Genomic DNA, 19,316 nt, shown 5'->3' with positions numbered 1-19,316 from the left:
TCTGTTTTTCTCATGAATTGTATCATAAACACACAGATTATGAAACACACCTTGGGAATGATGGTGGGAAGATAAAATGATAGTAAAATAAACTGGAGGGGAGGATAATTAATTTAGTCTTGCCACCATCTCTTACTGAGATTAATGAAGTGATAATTTGAAATATGCTATTGAACATTTGTTTCACACAAATGGTTATATATGTAACTTTATACATAATTTCCCCTTTTTTGGGAGGTGAATGTATATATTGGCATATTTTGGGGAAAATAACTTATTTGATAAATAGGGCCTGACCTACCCACTGATCGAGACAAAAGGCAAGAGCTTCGGGAGATTAGTATCTGCCCAAAAAAAATGAGTCAAAAGAGTTTCCCTCTTTATTTAAAGAAGCAATGTTTTCTCCCTACATTCTTCCTCACTAACATTATTCAAAGTCCTTGCAATTAATTTAATTTTGAAAATGTTTCAGTAAAAGGCTGAAGAAATATTTTTTTTCTGAACCGGTTGTATTTCTAACACCAAAGTTACGTAACCTGCAAACACGTAGGCACATGACAATCTACTCCATGGAGGACTCCCCTAGAACTTCATGCAAGTGTGTGTGGGTTTCCATGTCTAAGGCACAAAAGTTCTATTTTTGGAAAGCCGGGCAGTATGTGCTATATTTGGGAAATATCATTGCAATTACCTGTCTGTACATACTGCAGTATACTAAACAATAACTTACACCAAATACAATGGTCACCTATTCAATTTCTGAGTAGAGGAAGTGTTCTGTGTATTCTGTGTTCTGAAAAGATGTGCTTTTTAGAATTTTTCAGGAGTCTCTGGGGTTTTAGAGATTTTGATAGCTTTTTGTATAACACCTCTAAGGCCTCTCTTTACTTCAGGGGGAAAAAAAATCTCTCTTTCCCCTCCCTTGATCAGTTGTACAACCAAAAGTAAAGGTGGAAAGAATCCAAGTTACTTAATGTCATTCTCAAATCAAGAAGAATACTAAATTGTGAAGCAAACCATGAAAACTTGGGTGGCTTTTTTCTTACTAAAGCATTTTAAAATAATCATTTAGACATGTTTACCATATTTGGGAGCTGACTAAGAAATGAAGCACTGCACTACATCTCATTCTAGACAAGCCTCAGAACCTGAATTATAAGTGTATATATCTCTTGCTCCTGTTGTCTAAAATCTTTGTAGTCCCCTCAGCACTGTTGATCGGTTTGATTTTTGTACAATCATACCATGCATAAGAACCTTGGCATTTAAGTTATTAAAGTATAAATAAAGACATAGCTAGCTCCCTGAATGATTGTAACAGACTGCTGAGCTTCATCAATCATGCAGCAGCCCATGCTGTGCCTGATAAAAGAAGATATAAGTGTGTAAATATACAGAAAATGCTTTTTGACTGAAATTCATGTGCCCTCGTCCTCCAGCAAAGCCTAAAACCTGGTCTATGCTATGTGGCTAGAGTCTGAGGTAAGCTGCCTTGCATCCACCTAGCTATGAAAAAGTCTTCTCTTAAATTTGGCTCCTGCCAACATAAGTGCATCTCAACACCAATTTAATAACACCACCTGTAGAGTCACAGTCCATGTTATGAGGTCAACACAGTGTCAGTGTAAACATTGCATTGCTTACATCTACTGTTACTGGCTTTCAGGAGCCATCCCACTATACACGCTGACAATACAATCAATACAAGCTCTCCTGGTGAGGTTGTGCACCCTGACACAAGGAGCTACGTGTGTGCACCCACAAGTGATTTAATAAATGCAGTGGCTGAATGGCGACATAAGTCAGGTTGACCTAATTTTGTAGTGTAGACATGGCCTAAGTAACCACAATATATACTAGGAATTCTTATGTGTGAGGATTCTGTGCCACTGAATCCACATAAGAATGTATCCTGCGGCACCTATCTTTAATACATATACATCTGTATTAGCATCAGGCATACTGATTTCAATGGGAATCAGGGGCCTAAATCCTTTTGAAGATCTGGGCCTGTAATCATTCCCACAGAGCACTGGCTGTGCAGAACATTTCTGCTTGGCTGATCTCAACCAGTACCCCTATCCACCGTGGTGCCATTGTGGGACTTAAATGTGGAATGCTTGTGTGAGCTGTTTGTGCTTAGGTGAATTTCACTCTTTGTTTTTAAATGAACATTGAGCTAGATATATAGAGGATAAGAGAACAATATAGCTAGGACAACTTTGCATGGAATGAAATGATATCCTTCAGAAGAACATCACTGATGCAAAAAGCTTGGAATCACTGGAGTTAGTCTAATTATTCTCTAATATATGTATCATATGTAACAAATTCGCTTGTAATCAGACTGAGAAATACATGTTAAATACAATCTGTATTTCACAATTCTATTGGTGTCAGTCAAAAGCTGTGTGTGTGCCAGAGAGAGAGAAAAAATAGTGACTGGTAAACTTAATAGGTTTTGACTGACACCATCGTAGTTGTGATATACAAAGATTGTATCTAACATGTATTTCTCAGTCTAATTACAAGCAAGTTTATTATAGTATCTTTCTTACACAACAAGAAATGTAACACATTTTGAGCCTTAGGCTATTAAAATTGGCCCAAACAAAATTTGTTCATGTTCCTCGTGTAATTACAAAGCCAGAAATATATCAACAACCATGCTGTTCATGCCAAGAGTTCTATTACAAATGCAAATAGTCATTAGAAAAATAGAAAGACTAAGCACAGCTCCCAGATAGGTAATTTTCTGAAAGTTAAACTTGACTTATAGTCGGAGGCAGCTCTGCTCAATTCTTATGCAGATTTCAGCAAGTAAAACAGTAGTGTGATCAAATAAGCAGCTGAAATGTGTCTTAGGAAGAACAAAAGAGGCTACATACAGTAAATACTGCATAAACCAGAAACAACTGTATGCTGATGATATTGTTTAAAGGTTTGGCTTTGACTGTAAATGCCAGGGAATTTAGAATTAAAATATAAACAATGGAATTCTCAGTAGGCTAGTAGGGCACAGGGATGTAGTCTCAGAGGTTTGCAACCAGAAGGGCAGTCTTTAATTGGATTCAGTGGCCTTGTTCTCGCTATTTTTTTAAAGTCTTTTACGATGGATGTAACACACATGAGCTATCCTGAAGTAAAAAGACAAGGCATTTTGTTTTTCTTGTGAGGTAAACTCACAAAGGTCAGCCTTCTACCCCCAGTTGTGGTTGACCTCAGTGAGTTTACCATTACCCTGTGGCAAAATGCCTTGTCTTCATTATCTTTTTACTTCAGCATAGCTCACATGCATTAGCTACCCTGAGATTAAAAACACATCTTTATTATTAGTGGACACATGTCCTGAGACTGATAAAGCACCATGAAGAGTGATGGGATGGAAATGGATGCTCTTATTTCCTGGAGTAAGACTAATTGAGCCAGTTCATTCCACACTCTTAAAAGTTTAAAAGGCAGGGAAATATGATGAAGGCTCAATCCAACCATCACTGAATTCAAAAGGAAGGCTCAGTCCCTAAAGATGGATTGTGACTGCTGAGGTTGGAAGCCATTAATATATGGATAAGAATTTCAGCAAGATAAGGAAAATATTTCAAAGTTTGTGACACAAAGTCAAGGAAAATAACGTCCAGGTCACAGGATGTACTACCCATTTAAGAAATGGTCACGGTCCACCTTAGTCGTGTTCTTGTTTTGTTTTTAGCCTGAAAAAGAGGCATTTGGGGGTTTGTAGTTTGAGAACAAGGCCTGCTGGAAAAGGAAGTTGCATAAAGTGGCTCTTCTTGATAAGAAAATCAGCAGTAGGACACTGATGTATTAAAACCTTGAAATATCAGTCACAGCTGTAGGTTCCAGAAGAATTACATGGAAGCATGAATTCTCCATGTAGCTATCTTACTTTTACCTTGTCTAGCAAGTAGCTAAAGACTCCACTTTTAACACCAGTTCCTCTTAAATGAAATAGAAAAACAGAAATTACTTTTTAAAAAAACATCTATATATGTGAATTTACTTCTAAAAATATTCAGCCAGTTATACTGCTTCATCATGTCAACAACAAAACTTTGGAAAAGACAATCACCTAGATGGCATAAATTCCTTTGCATTTCTAATTAAATCAAACATCCTGTAATGTAGAGCTTTATTCTCTACTTGTGTCGATTCTAAACTAGAGTTAAGAGAGCTTCCATCCAGCATGTTTCAGAGATTCATTGTCTGAGCAATCCTATTCCAAGCCTTGAAGCTCTTCACAGATCTCATCCTACAGCCTGTCCCTAGATAAAACTCCTATTAACTTCAATAAGGGTAAGCCTCTAACCTTGCTTGGTCACGTGCTGAGTTCCCAAATAAATTGTTACTTTAAAAAACGTTCCACAAAGTTGCCAAGGAAATTCAAACTGCTCCTAGCATGGAAATCTCTAGAAGCTGCTAACACAAGGAGATAATGTTCATAGCATGATCACTGTGTCGTGATCTCATTCTAAATGTAATTTCTTTGGGATGTGAGCTTTGGAGAGCTTTACCAAGAGGAAAAAATGATTTTAGAAACATGAGGGTTCTTTTCATGGGTTACTTCTTTTCCATCAGTGCCAGACTCAGAGGAGACAGGGAATGAGCTCTCCGCAGAGCATTGTCTTGTTGTAGTTGTATTTAATTTAGTACTTGAGTGTTTCCAGAGGGAAACATATGTTGATAAGAGGACAAAACACAAAGTAGGTTCTTTGTGCAGTAACTGGGTATAATATGTTCTTTTGAAGCTCAAAGTCCTATGAGAGCAAAAGTAGCTGGCTAGAGTAAGGTGAAAACAAAAACCACCAAATCATCAAATCTGTCTTAAATCGGCTTTATATATATTGGTATAAATTCTATAGATTGGTTTACAAATTCATACAAATTCTATTCTTTATTAAATCCTGTAGGATTTTTTCATATGGAGAATTTGACTCAGATCTATCTTATCTGTAGCTTTTATAGTAAACAAAGAAGGGTGAAATCCTGGTCCCCTTGAAGTCAATTGCAAATCTTCCATTGAGTGCAACAGAGCCAGGGTTTTACTCCAGTTCTCTAATTATAGCTGGCACCATCCTGTGCAGTGACTTTAAGTGAAAACTTGGTGACTATCATTACATGCAGGGTTAATTTGTTTTTAAACAAAGGAAGTTTAATTTTCTTAGTCAGATCTATAAGATAATTATCCACAGTGAGCAGATTTTATTTCATTCAATGATTCAGAGTTGTTGTCAAGGTTTTACAACAGATGGCAGTTTTATACAAGTCAAATTTATTAATTACTTACCTCTCAGATCTTTAAATAGTTAGACTATATTGGCTGCCTTTGCAAATACATATTTATTCCTCTTGTTTCAAAGTGTTTTTAAATGAAAAATGTGTGAGCTAACTTTTGTGGGCATATTTTGTTATTAAATAGCTGTTAAATAGTAAAACAATGGATTGTGTAATGGAAAAAAGAGTTATGAAAATAATTTTTTGTTTTGGAGAAACCACTAACCCTATGTGGAAAGTTTAGCTTCATCAAGCATTGTGCAGAATTTGGCTAATTTGTGAAGACATCAGGAGCCAGAATTTCAAAATTAAACTTGCATAAAGTTGTGTGCTCTTATTTTATGCATGGAAATATTTGAAGTTTGCTCACGTCCATATGAGTGAACAATACGTGTACATACATTGGATATTTGCATGCATAATTTTAGAGGTATACTCACAGCTGTCAGAGTGGTAGCTATGTTAGTCTGTATCAGCAAAAGCAAACGAGGAGTACTTGTGGAACCTTAGAGACTAAAAAATTTATTTGGACATAAGCCTTCGTGGGCTAAAACCCACTTCATCAGATGCATGGAAAGGAAAATATAGTAGGCAGGTGTAAATACAGAGTACATGAAAAGATGGGGGGGTCAGTGCTAACAAGACAATTCAATTAAGGTGGAAGTGGGCTATTTTCAACAGTAGAATACCAAGGGAGGAAAAAAATCTCTTTTGTAGTGGTAATGACACCAGTATAATCAAGTTGTCCCATTTCAAACAGTTGACAAGAAGGTGTGAATAACAGTAGGGGAAAATTAGTTTTTGTAGTGACCCATCCACTCCCAGTCTTTATTCAGGACTAATTTGATGGTGTCCAGTTTGCAAATTAATTCCAGTTCTGCAGTTTCTTGTTGGAGTCTGTTTTTGAAGTTTTTTTGTTGCAGAATTGCCACTTTTAAGTCTGCAAAGAATCCTGTGGCACCTTATAGACTAACAGACGTTTTGGAGCATGAGCTTTCGTGGGTGAACACCCACTTCGTCGGATGCAAGTAGTGGAAATTTCCAGGGGCAGGTATATATATGCAAGCAAGACGCAAGCTAGAGATAAGGAGGTTAGTTCGATCAGGGAAGATGAGGCCCTGTTCTAGCAGTTGAGGTGTGAAAACCAAGGGAGGAGAAACTGGTTCTGTAGTTGGCAAGCCATTCACAGTCTTTGTTTAATCCTGAGCTGATGGTGTCAAATTTGCAGATGAACTGAAGCTCCGCAGTTTCTCAGACTATTGTGAGGAGGCATACATCCTTTTTTAAAAGTTTAATAGACACCAAGGGCTTGGCTACACTTACAAGTTGCAGCGCTGGTGGAGGCTTTCCAGCGCTGCAATTACGCAGTGCTGGCTGCAGCGCTGGTGGATCCAGCGCTGCTCAGCAGGTGTGGACACTCACCAGCGCTTTACCTGTCCTCCAGGGAATAAGGAGCTATCCCAGAATTCCTGTTCAGCCACTCTGCTCATCAGTTTGCACTCTACTGCTCTTGCCTCAGGTGACCAGCCCTTTAAATGCCCCGGGAATTTTAAAAATCTCCTTCCTGTTTGCTGCAGCCAGGTGTGGAGTGCAATCAGTTAATCTTTCCAGGTGACCATGCCTCCACGTGGCAAACGAGCCCCAGCATGGAGCAATGGCGAGCTGTTGGACCTCATCAGTGCTTGGGCGATATCTTTGAGCAGATATCAAGGTCCTTGCTGGATAGGGGCCATGATACTGCCAATCCCAGGATAACGATGGACACTTCTGAGCAGGCTGGGGACAGGAGGAGAGTGAAGCTACTGGGATGGGGAAGACACCCCAGAGTGGGCATGCAGCCAGGATCTCTTCTCAAGCCAGGAATTTTCTGGGTGGAAATGTTTCTGGAGAGGAAGGGGGTTATGGCTGCATGCTAATCTGCTTCAGTTATCTCAGCAAAAGTTTCAGCCAGGCGTGGGCAATATGAGCCACTGTGTTTCTTGTCCCAGTCACGATCATTTCTGAACACAGAGATATCTTGCAGGATACGCCTGTGAAAAATGTTGGGAGACTCTTTAGTGAAGAGATAGGTAGATAGTGAAGATCACCCATCAATCAAGCCCCACTTCTCCTTCTATAAGCACCGAATGTTAAAGTGCAAACTCCTCAGTGTAACAATTCATGTCTGGAGATAGTGGATACAATGCTGCCCCTGTTAAATGTTTCATTTCTACAGTGACCTTGACTCCTGGAGTGGGCAGATGTTCCACAGCACAGAGGCTACAAAATTTGAGAAGAAATCCCGAAAGAGCAAAGAGGAGATGCTGAAGACTGTTCTTCAGCACTCTGGAGAGAGAGAGGAACTGAAGAAGTGGAGAGAGAGAAAAAGCATGATCCGCCAGAGACATTGGCGAGAAAACGCTGTGGCAAGAAGAAAAGCACAAACCAGCTCCTAGAGATCCTGTCGAGCCAAGCGGACTGTCTCAAGGCAATCTTAGCCATGCAGGCAGAGCAGTCCGTGTGCCCCACAGCCCCCGTCCCAAAGCTGTTTAGCATTCAGTTTCTTACCACCACCAGCTGCCTCCAACACCTGTTCTTTCACCAACCAGCCCTGATACCTACCACCCTCTCTCTCTCACTCCCCCCCAACCATGCAGTATATGCACCCTGAAGTGCAGGAATCGTTAAACAGCACTCCAGACAGGACATATGCAAAACTGTGACTGTACAGTTCACCAACCCACACCCTTCCCTCTTGTGTTCATGAAATGTTGTGTGTCTGTCTGTCTGTCAAGGAATTTTTCTTTACAATAAAACAATTCTTGGCTTTGAAAACAGTCTTTATTATAGCAGATAGGAAAGATACCTTAGCCCAGTAAAGAAAGAGGCACTGCAAATCATTTTAGAGATAATAGAATAACAGTGTAAACAGTGCAATTCACTCCCATGCAAGTCAGCAAACATTACTGTTGGCTTTCAGCCTCAAATTCTTCCCTCAAGGCATCCCTAATCCTTGAAGCCCTGTGCTGGGCCTCTATTAGCCCTGCTCTCTGGCTGTGCATATTCAGCCTCCAGGACTTGAACCTCGGTGGTCCATGCCTCACTGAATGTTTCACCCTTCCCTTCACAAATATTATGGAGCTCAGCCTGTAGTTGAACCGGTCCTTGATCTTCCTGTCTGGGAAATGCATCTTCCTGAACAGGCCACTGTTAGGCCAGCCTGTGTAAATGTCAATGAAACGATGCAGGTGGGGGCAGAATAGAAATAATATCCCCATCTATTTGCCCTCCACAGTTAGGGAAACCCATTTGTGCAAAGCCATCCACCATGTCGTTCTGCAGCCACTGCGTCATCCCCAGACTTCCATGCGATGTGATCCCACCACTCAGTGCTTGTTGCTGTCACTTTGGAGCTGAAGGAATAGCTCAACTGCCAAACGTGTTGTGCTGGCGGAAAGACAGAATGCTGCATGACCAGCGCTGTAACTCCCAGCGCTGCAACTTGTAAGTGTAGCCATACCCCAAGAGAAACTGAGGGAGCATTCTTATCTTTGGCCGAATTCCCCAATGCACTTGGTTTTCTTATTGGTTCTATGACTCCTTTTTATCCTATTTAAGTACAATGGATTTAACATGATGATAAAGCTAAAACACTATGGGAACATCTATAGAAAAGTTCAGGTCTCACACCTGATTTGAGTGTATTGGCTCTTTGCTGCCTGCCTAGTTATAGCTGGCTTAGTCTGGAGGGTTTGTATAGAGTGAGCATTTAGCATTTGGCATCTTTGTGTCACACTTTAGTTTTTAACTGGTTGAGCTGTTTTTATAGTGCTTTTCATCTTGATATTTCATGCTGGGGAGTAGAACCTCCATTGGAACAGCAAATTGACACATCACTGGAATCAAATAGCTAAGTATGCTAACTCAGTGGGTCTTAACCAGGGGTACACGTACCTCTGAGGTACACAGAGGTCTTCCAGGGGGTACGTCAAATCATTTAAATATTTGCCTAGTTTTACAACAGGCTACATAAAAATCATATGCATTAGCAAAATCACTATAAACTAAAATTTCATACAGACAACTTGTTTACACTGTTCTATATACTATACTGTACACTGAAATGCAAGGACAATGTTTATATTCCAATAGATTTATTTTATAATTAGATGGTAAAAATGAGATAATTAGCAGTTTTTCAGTAATAGTGTGCTGTGATACTTCTGTATTTTTGTGTCTAATTTTGTAAGCAAGTAGTTTTTAAGTAGGTGAATCTTGGGGTACGCAAAACAAATCAGACCTCTGGAAAGGCTGAGAAGCACTGTGCTAAATTTCTTGTCCAGCACAAACATTTCAAATTAGTGTTTTGTGAAGGAAAATAATGATAGCAAATGGTGTGAAATGATAAACATGGGATATTACAAGTAATTTTCCAGTTTTCAGGTTGATATGAAATTTTTGCTCTCACTTCAGAAACCCAGGGGACTGATTATCAGAGGTGCTGGGCATGCAGAACTCCAGGTGTTTTCAACTAGAGCTGCAGGAGCTCAGCACTTATGGAAAATAAGCCCTAAAAGTTTATCTCAAGTCCAAATCTTAAGTCTTTGTAATTTCATCATTAGCCCCTTGTGAAGAATGGTAAAACATCTAATTAAAGCTAGTATTGGGAGACAGGGAAAGCTGGAGTTATGGCTTGTCTGTTTAAAGTGCTTAGATTGTGATGATACACATCTTGTATCATTTGACCACTTTTGAGTCCATGCAACAGCTTTCATATCACCACCAGAATGAGTCATTAATGCCATATTTGCCATCTAGTACCTCCAGACCAGATGTAGATAACAATGTGAGAACCATAAGGTAGAATAGGGCATGGGTCAGTTGCTTTACGTGGAGTAGTTTGCATGTAGAGAAAGTTTTTGTCATCATTGGGAAACAATGGGTGAAATCCTGGCTCTATTGACTTCAGTGTAGCCAAGATATCACCACCCCCCTTCCAAAAAAAAAATTGTTGCTATGTCCTGAGGGATGTTGGGTTTTTTTTCCTTCTGCAGAGTGTATATTTGTTCATGTTAAAACAATGGACCTGAAAAATTAGACAACATTTTATCTAGGCCCTGCCATTCAAAATTAGGTTATTAATAACGGTACTGAACCAAGTTTTGATTAGGTGAATACTTGGTGGGTCAAGTTACCTGCTTTCCTGAAGTTTATTTGGATGGGTATCTGAAGTTAGGAGATATCTGCCTTAGATAACTTTCTTATGAGAATCTTCTTGTTTGTTTGCTCTACTGTTGATGTTGCTCAAGACAAGAGAAAGCACTGGAGACTATTCAAGAAGCACAGAAAGAATATAATATGCAGTATAAAGGAGAGAGCAGTTCAGTAATTCTCTTCCAATAAGAAAGTTTGCCTTGGAAAATTACACGTACTAATCATTGCTTAGGGAGACATTGTCTTATTAAAATGAAAACACAGTCGTGTACAAACAGAGAGTGTGTGCTCCTATCATCAGCATATTATATAACAAATACATGATCCCATCAGACATGCCAAACCCACAACAACAAAACGCAGAAATTGGGCTTGTTTTTGGCTTAATTGGCTTGTGAGTTGCTTGTTGGTTAGTTTTTGGCTTGCAGCTTGTTTGGTTTGTAGCTTGTTGCTTTTTTTTTTTTTGGCTCGGCTCCTAGTAAGCAGGCGCAAAGGGGGAGAGAGAGTCAGAGGTGCACAGTGGGCCCACCACAGTCCCAGACTGCACGCTGGGAGGATCTAGTCACAGAGTGTTGGGGTTCTCAGGGACTGGTTTGTTTTAGCCTTGTTTTGAAATGGGATTAGTTTGATTTTTGGCTTATTGTGAAAGTTGGGGTGCTTACATGAAAGTAGGCAATTGTGGATCCCATATGCACACATTACTACTGGCAAAAATTGTAAAGAATTATTTTAGAACAACAACATAGGAAAACTAGACTAACTTCTGTTTTCCAGTTTAATTGAAAGACTTTTTGTTTAGCAGGCTTTCTAACCAATATGTTATACAATTGGATAAGTAGAGCTCATGCAAAGTAATGCCAGCATATAAGGGTCTAACTAGCAACAATCTAAACTTCCTTCAATAATACGCATCAAACCACTAGAAACCAGCAAAATTTGAAATCTCCATTGCACAGGTGATTCCACTATTTCAGCATTTTGTTTTTTCATCCTGAAATGGGATAAAAAGTTGAAATTCCAAAAAATCTTAAATTTGGAAACATCAGTTTCATTTCAGTATTTTGATCAACACACACACTGACGTTCCTCAAATCAAAGGACTTAGTTTCATTTTGGTGAAATGCCACAAAAGGCTTCTTTCTGAGTCAGATTAATTGATTGCATTTCTCTAGTGTATTGCCTTATGGGAGTTCTCATTCAGGCCCATAATCTCCTATGGGCCAGACTCCCTGGAGGACTGCATCTCCTAAAATGCACTATGGATTCAGTTGACCAAACCGGCCATATAACAGCTTTCTTCTCAGACTCTTTAAAACAGTAATTAATCTTCACAAATATCTTTTAAAATAGGTAAGACTTACATGTGTCTTGCAGATGAGGAAACAGAAAGGGAGATTAAGTGATTTTTGCCCAGGGGTATCAGGGAAGTCAGTATCAGAGCTGTCATATATAAGAACAAAGTTGTCGATCCCTGTCCACTGTTTAGGCCTGTAGGCATACCAGTGCAACCCAATTAGCAGGCTGCCATGGTCACTGACTGTGCTACTCAGAAGCTTATTAGCATTCTTGAAATGAAAAATCCAATCCAAGCATTTCACCTTTTGTATACTGATAGTGTCTCCAATTCTGTTAGATTAACTAATTAGTCCTTAGAATGAGGTGATGATACAATATGCTAAAGTAATGATGACACACATTTCAAAACAATTTACTACTCTATTATTTGCTGATAAAGTTTCAATGTGCATAGAGGCAGTGCATAATTCAATATGACCTTGTAACTCTGTTAATATTGTACATCCAAGGCAAGTCATGTATTGATACTTATTTGTTAACTAAATACAATGGCATAAAATACAAGCATTCACAGTTAAAATAAAATGACGCTTTCTTCGTTTCTTTCCATATCTCCATGTAATATGAAAAAAAAATCCCTAGTTGTGTTCTCAGAAATCTAAATTTACCCAAGCATAATATAAGTAGCCCACACACTTCTCATTTGAAAATTATATGTGGAAAATGTAATAATGCAGTTTTTCTACTGCAGAAATGTACATTGCTTCTGAGTGCAGCATTTGGACCCAGTATGCAAATGTCACATATGTTTTTTTTTTCTGTACCTGAATAAGTATGATCATTTTAGTTTGTGTTTGGGTGCAACACTTTGAAAAGTTAGCATAGTATTTAACATAATGATTCAATTTCATTTTTTAAATTTTTTTGTTGTCTTTTAATACAGAGCAAACACACATGCAATAGTAAATCAGCACCGTCACAGAGTATGGTCTTGCTGTAGTCTGCATTTACTTAACAGGATTTGCTTGCATTTACTTACAGGATTCAAAGTGGGTCACACTGGAACTCTAAACAGCAGCTCAAACTCATTCCGCTAAAAATTAATATACTGTAGAAAGATCAATAGAAAGAAACTAGGGAAAGTGGGGATGACTTGGTTTGAAACAGTAATGCATCAGAACTGGCAGTCTGTGTCATGTATATGAAACTTGTGTACATCAGACCTATCCCCGAACAAAAGAAAGTGGCCAACTTGTCCACTAACCACTATAATAGAAGTACAGAATGTAAGTAATTTTACCCTCTTTCCCTCAGGAAATGCAGTTATTAAAGCTGACTATATGCATATTTAGACTTAGAATGCCATCCTTCAGCATTGAACATAATTGTGTTATACAATTAATCTTTCATTTCAGTCTAACTGTTTTGGTTTCACTGTATTTTGAAATGAAAGTGCAGCCCAACTCAAATCCTGTCCAAATATAGCTGCACTTTATCTTTTCTTTGCAACTGTGCACCATTTTATGCCCAATGAAGCATGTTCTGTTCTTTCATAAAGTCCTCTTTGTAGCAGAGTTAGAGCAGCAACATTGCCTCAGTATTTTTTTTTTACTAAAGATTCCTTTTAATCACACTTAATTGTTTTCTTATGATCTGTGTTGTTAGACTAAAATCAGGGAAAACCAAAAGTTCAGCCACTGTATAAAGTATTTCTCTTTTCATTCTCATTACCTACAGGATATATGTCCTGTCCTTATTAAAAGACTATAAATGGAAGATAAGTAATTGCACGACCACTATCTTCCTTGCTGGGATTCTATGACACTTCTTTCCATTACTGGACCAGCCTTTTCATGTCCTTTACATTGACACTTCTTTCCGATCAATGTCTGATATTTGAGCAGTAGGATCCCTCAAAATGCATAGTACAGTCATCTCTGGTTCCCATGAACGCCTGCATAATTCTTAAGTTTTTTCTACATTAATTTTCTAATCATATTTTTTTGCCATTACAAAAATACAATAATTTTACAGTGTTGTATCAATGTTACTAATTGATTATATTTATCATACTGTCTTAATCCTCTCTACACTTATCTGAGATCCATCTACTTAATTGTTGGTCAAATCTTAATGATAGGTTATATCCCAATATGACTGTGTGTTAACCTGATTGAGGTGCAACAAAAGTGGAAGAAGAGATTGGAACATTAATTTAAACTTTTCTAATATGCGATAGTAGCATCAAGAGCAACAAAATTCAGAGTAGGAAAAAGTAACAGCAATTACAGATTGTGTTATAATAGTTTCCTTGGGTGGCACATGTTGAATGCTCACTGTGAAATCACTATGAAATTGCAGTTATTATTCAATATGGTGTGCACAAATTCTCTAATACAGTCTCTGCCGGTAATTTATTTTGAAGGACAAGCAGGTGTTCAATAATGTTAAAATGCAATTTCAGTGGAAATCTGTTTCCTATTCCAAGCCATTCTTGCATTCTCATTGGCTGAGTTGTGAGCTAGTTTTTCTTTTTAATAAGGGTCACCTGACTATCGTACAAAAAAGCAATTTACCTAAAGTTATATTAAGGCATATAGGGCCCAAATAGCTTTTAGCACACACTGAAAATGGATTGCAAATCAAGTATTCTCCATTTAAATTAAGGTAAAACATGCCTTTAGCATGCTTGGACAGACTGTGTGCAGGGAAATGTTCTTGTTAGGCAATCTTATTTATCCTTTAAACTTTACGTTTGAAACTAAGTCAAATTAAGGAAACCCATAGCTACTTAGTACTATAGTACTGCAAGGAAAATGTTCCTAGTTGCTGCATAATATCACATAGAATGCATTTGGATTGCAATCAGCGCAGAATACTTGTTTCTGTATATTAACACCTGCAGGATTGTACCAGGGGGAAAAAAAATCTGCAACTGAATTTCTCTTGTGATCTTAAGAAGCAGGTGTTTGCTTCAATTCCATTAATTGTTTATTTCAATTTATTTATTCAGTTTACTTACAAAGCAGACTTTGGGCCTGATTCCCCATTCTGCTACAACAGTTTTATTCCAGTTTAACTCCATTAAAAACAATAGAGTTACACTTAGGTAAAAATGGAGTAATGGAATGGAGAATCAGCCCACCATCCACAGATCCAGGAGCCCAAACAAATATGTACTTTAAATTAAAGCAAAATAATAATGCACCCAAGGGCATAACAAAGCCCCTCCCATCACAAAATTAATTTAACAAGTAAAGTAATTAAAACTGGGAAAATTATACCCACACCATCATATTCATAACTTCAGTTATTCCCCATAGGCCCTTCTCATGCAACAAACCTGGGCTATTTGGAATAAGAGGGCAGTGGAAACAAATTCTAGAGCCAAGCAGTTCTAGTGACAAATGTTTTGTCAACAGCTCACTCCCTTCTGTACAGAGGGGATGCCAGCTTGATCACCTCCACTATATAGGCCTGTGTCAGAGACAGACGGGCCTAGTGGTTACAGCAGGAGTTGGGGGGCTAGATGCCAGGGCCAAAGGTCAGAATAGGAATCCGAAATCAAGACTCAGAGCCAACGGTCAGAACTGGAATCAGTAATCAGAGCCAAGAATCAGAGCAAGATTACCTGCAGTGAGGCAAGGTAGCAGTAGAGACAGGAACAAGCCGCTATTTAATATTCTCTAGCAGATCCTGAGACAGTCATCCAGATCATAGCCCTCCCAGTCCACCAGGAATTAAAGCATCCCCCTAATACCCAGAGAGTCAAGGATTCGGTAGATCAAGTACTCCTGCTGTCTGTGAACAGTTATGGGTGGCAGTGGTGGGTTGGAGCAGTTTAGAGATGGTCTCTTAGTGTTGGACTTTAATAGTGAGATGTGAAAGATGATGTGAATCTTCAAGAATTCTGGAAGCTGTAACCTGAAGGCCTTTGGTTTACCCCATTCTGTTATCTTGCAGAGGCCCAGGTATTGGTAGTCTAGTTTATTAGATGGGTGACTTGATTTAAGGTTGTGAGCAGAGAGCCACACCTTGTCCCCTGAAGCCAAATTAGGGACAGCATGATGAGCTTGGTCTGTGTGGTGCTGATAGGCTTTTTTGGCAGACTACAAGTGTACGTTGAGCTCCTGCTGTACTATGGCTAAGTCCATGGTGGGCGGTACTAGGCAACATATGGGTAAGTCTGGGTGGAAGTGGGGCAATGAAAGCCATAGTTTGCAAAGAATGGGCTAAGTTGGGTCAGGGCATAGATTGCATTGTTATACACAAATTCAGCATATCACAGTGATTGGGAGCAGTCATCTGGATAGTAACCCGGAAAGCAGCAAAGACTTTGCTCCAAGATTTGATTGACTCTCTGTTTGCCCACTTGATGCCAAGGAGTCTGAGAAATTCCTGCCAGAATCAGGAGATGAACTGGGTTCCATATCTGATACATCACCTGTTAGTAATCTGTGATCCTGGAAGACGTTTTCAGGATGAGCTGAGCCATCTCCTTTGCTGTAGGAACAGTATGGCATGGAATGAAGTGTGCCATCTTTGTCAAGAGGTCAATGGCAACTGGGATTACCTGGAATCATGGCAGTTCTACAGTGAAGTCCATTTATGATATAGTAGACTGTTAAAAGGTGTGGCTCCTCTTCTGCCTTCTCCCCACAGAAACTGTGGGGAATCCAGTGGTTTTGCCTTCACCATATTATTTTATTTTAAGTTCCCTCCACCATTTCTACAACAATCCCTGTGCAACAGTCTATTGCCAGTGCCAACAGCACTTTGGCCTTCTCCCCAGGGTCTCAGGGGAACGGAGTTCTCCCTCCCTTCAGGCTTCGTGTTACTGAGCTCAACTAGCCCTAGTCTCCCCTCCCTCCCTGCATCTTTATCAGACCAGCCAGCCTGATTGTCTAATTACCCCCATAAGCTTTCTCAAGGGGAAGTAACTAACATCTGAGTGATCAGAGTGCAGATTCACCTGTTCACACCCTGCACTCTGTCATACAGACCAAGACTGCAGAGGTGTGGGCAGAGGCTGGAAGAGACCTAGGGGGGTTGATCATGGGTTCTTGTTAAGGGTGTAGAGGTTGCAGGGTCTTATATAATTCTTAATGTAAGCCTGTAGGCATGGCCACCAGAAGTTCCTTGAGACCATATATCAGGTCTTTGAACTGGCTAAAATGTCCCACAAAAGGCAGGAGTCATGATGAGTGGGTTGGAGCAGGAGTCAGTAGGCAGGAATAGGAGCCAAGGGTCAGAGACAAGGATCAGAGTCGGGTTACCAGAGATGAGGCAAGGCTGGGTCTGAGGCAGGAGCAGGGCTGGAGCAAGGCTGAGAACAAGCAGGCAGAGGAGCTATTGCAGCCATAGGCAAATGCTTTGAGCAGAAGCTGCTGCTGGGCTTAAGAACTGGTGCTCACTCTTCCCACCAACCAGGCAGCCTACTACAGGCCAGCTGCACTTGTCAGGTGGCCTGGAGACTGGCTCTGCTGCATGCCTTGAAATCTAACTGTAGCAGGGTGAACCCCTGCTCCGGCCCTGAAGGGGTTAAAAACAGCCCTGGGAAGGGGCCGAGGCTTGAGAAGACAGCCTTTAGGCTGGGCTGATTGGGGAAGTGGCTGCAGCTGGGGCCACGCCCCAAACTGAGCCAAGGGCCTTATAAGAAGGCCAGGGAAGCCGGACAGTCTCTCTCTGCCTTCAGAGAGAGAAGGGCCTGGCTGCAGGGAGCTAGACCGGGTACCTGAGTGAAGCAGGGCTGGGGACAGGCTGAGGAGCTGGGGAGCTCCAGCCTGGAAAGCCCCAGGCTGCGGCCTAGCAGTGGGCCAACAGGTACTAGGGGTTGCAGAGGGCAGCCCAGGGGTAGGCCAAAGCAGCAGGTCCAAACCCTCCTTGCCAGTGATGAGTAGGCTGATACCGCAGTCTGCCCCAGGGCGTGGGGCTAGACAATGACTGGCAGTAGCCATATACTGAGGCAAGGTGGGGATAGAGGGTGGGGGTTCCCTGAGGAGGGGAAACCCAGAGAGAAAGGGGTTACTGCTAGGGGGCAGCACCCCATGTAAAAGGGCACCGGGTCCAGGGAGGGACACGGGGGCCAGAGGACAGGCAGATCACCAGCCTGCAGAGGGCGCTCCAGCGCTGGAACAGAGCTAATTCCCGGAATCACCAGCAGGAGGCGCCGCAGGGGTGAGTCCGACCCCGTTACACTAACAAACTGTGGATATTGCATATGGAGAATGATTTGTCTCTCAAGTCCAGTCTCAAGCCATTTAAAGCTTCATAGGTTCTTTGACTGACCACCAGGGTTTTCCTCTTAACAAGATACCATTTAACAAGGAGACTCTTGCACTCTGTATTAACTTCACTTTCTGACTATATTTAAGGCACATCACACTAATATAGTGCACTAGTCTAATGTAATATGAATGGCTATTTAAATAACTAATATCTTACATTTATAGAATGTGATTCTTAATAATGGCTCCAATCTTCCCCAGGCAGGGAATTCCCAGTAATTTTAACTCATTTGTCTAAATCAGAAATGCCACATTGGGCCTATAATTTTGTAAAATGCTACAGGATTCCATAAGGTTCAGCTCAACCCAACCCAAACAATTCCATACTATTTTACAAAATTATGTGATCTATCTTGTATTTCATACTCAGACAAACCAGACACTGTTGTCAGTGGGAAGTTTGCTTGAGTGAGAATTGGGACATTATCAGGAATCCCTGCACTATATAATTCTAATCTACTGGTGTCTCTTTTCTACTATGCATCCATTCAGAAAGTGGAGTGGAGCAAGATCCTGTTTATTTAATGGTGTTGCTCACTGGAGTGCAACTTTTTGCCAGTATTAGGAAATGCTGCACACACAACAGAAATATACCCAGGCGCCACCAGGGTGGAATGTGGCAAGTGTCTTCCAGCAACAGATTAGGATAGGAAGTTCTGAATACTGGGCTAAGTGAGAACTGCAATGGGAATGTAGATAGGCAAAATGTAATTATCCAGATTAGTAACTGGACTAAAATCTCTGTACTTGCAAAATCAAGAATATCACTGTATTTTGAAGACCTTGGTTTTGTATCTTCCAAAATCCAACAGCACACTGAAGCATTAATTGATATTAATTTAAATGGAGGAGTAGTACCTCCTGAGTGACCTTTCTGTAGCATTCTGAGTCTTTTCTACTGAACTTCCATTGAAATAGCTAACATCTGTATAGTGCTAAGTACTACAATAGTAAGGCCGAATTATGCTTAACTTGTGAAATTTGATAAGATGAAGCTCAATTCAGGACCTGTAAAATGATAACAGATGACCTACATTATGTGTGCTAAGAAAGCTTTGCGACCAGGGGCTGCTAACAGGGAGTTTTGCAAGGGAGTTCTCCAGGTGAAGGAGGAGCAATTACAGCACCTTTGGGATAAGTGGCTGTCTGTAGCATGTGTTTCTGTTTGGAGGTTACTTGCTGTGTGCTGAGCTTGTTTGTTTGTCTGTCTGTTTGTTTTGGTTGTTTGGAGGACCATGTGCTGTGGCTGGC

The sequence above is a fragment of the Mauremys reevesii genome, linkage group 9 (assembly GCF_016161935.1).
Source record: "Mauremys reevesii isolate NIE-2019 linkage group 9, ASM1616193v1, whole genome shotgun sequence".
NCBI lineage: Eukaryota > Metazoa > Chordata > Testudines > Geoemydidae > Mauremys > Mauremys reevesii.
Note: the sequence above shows the minus strand (reverse complement) of the source record.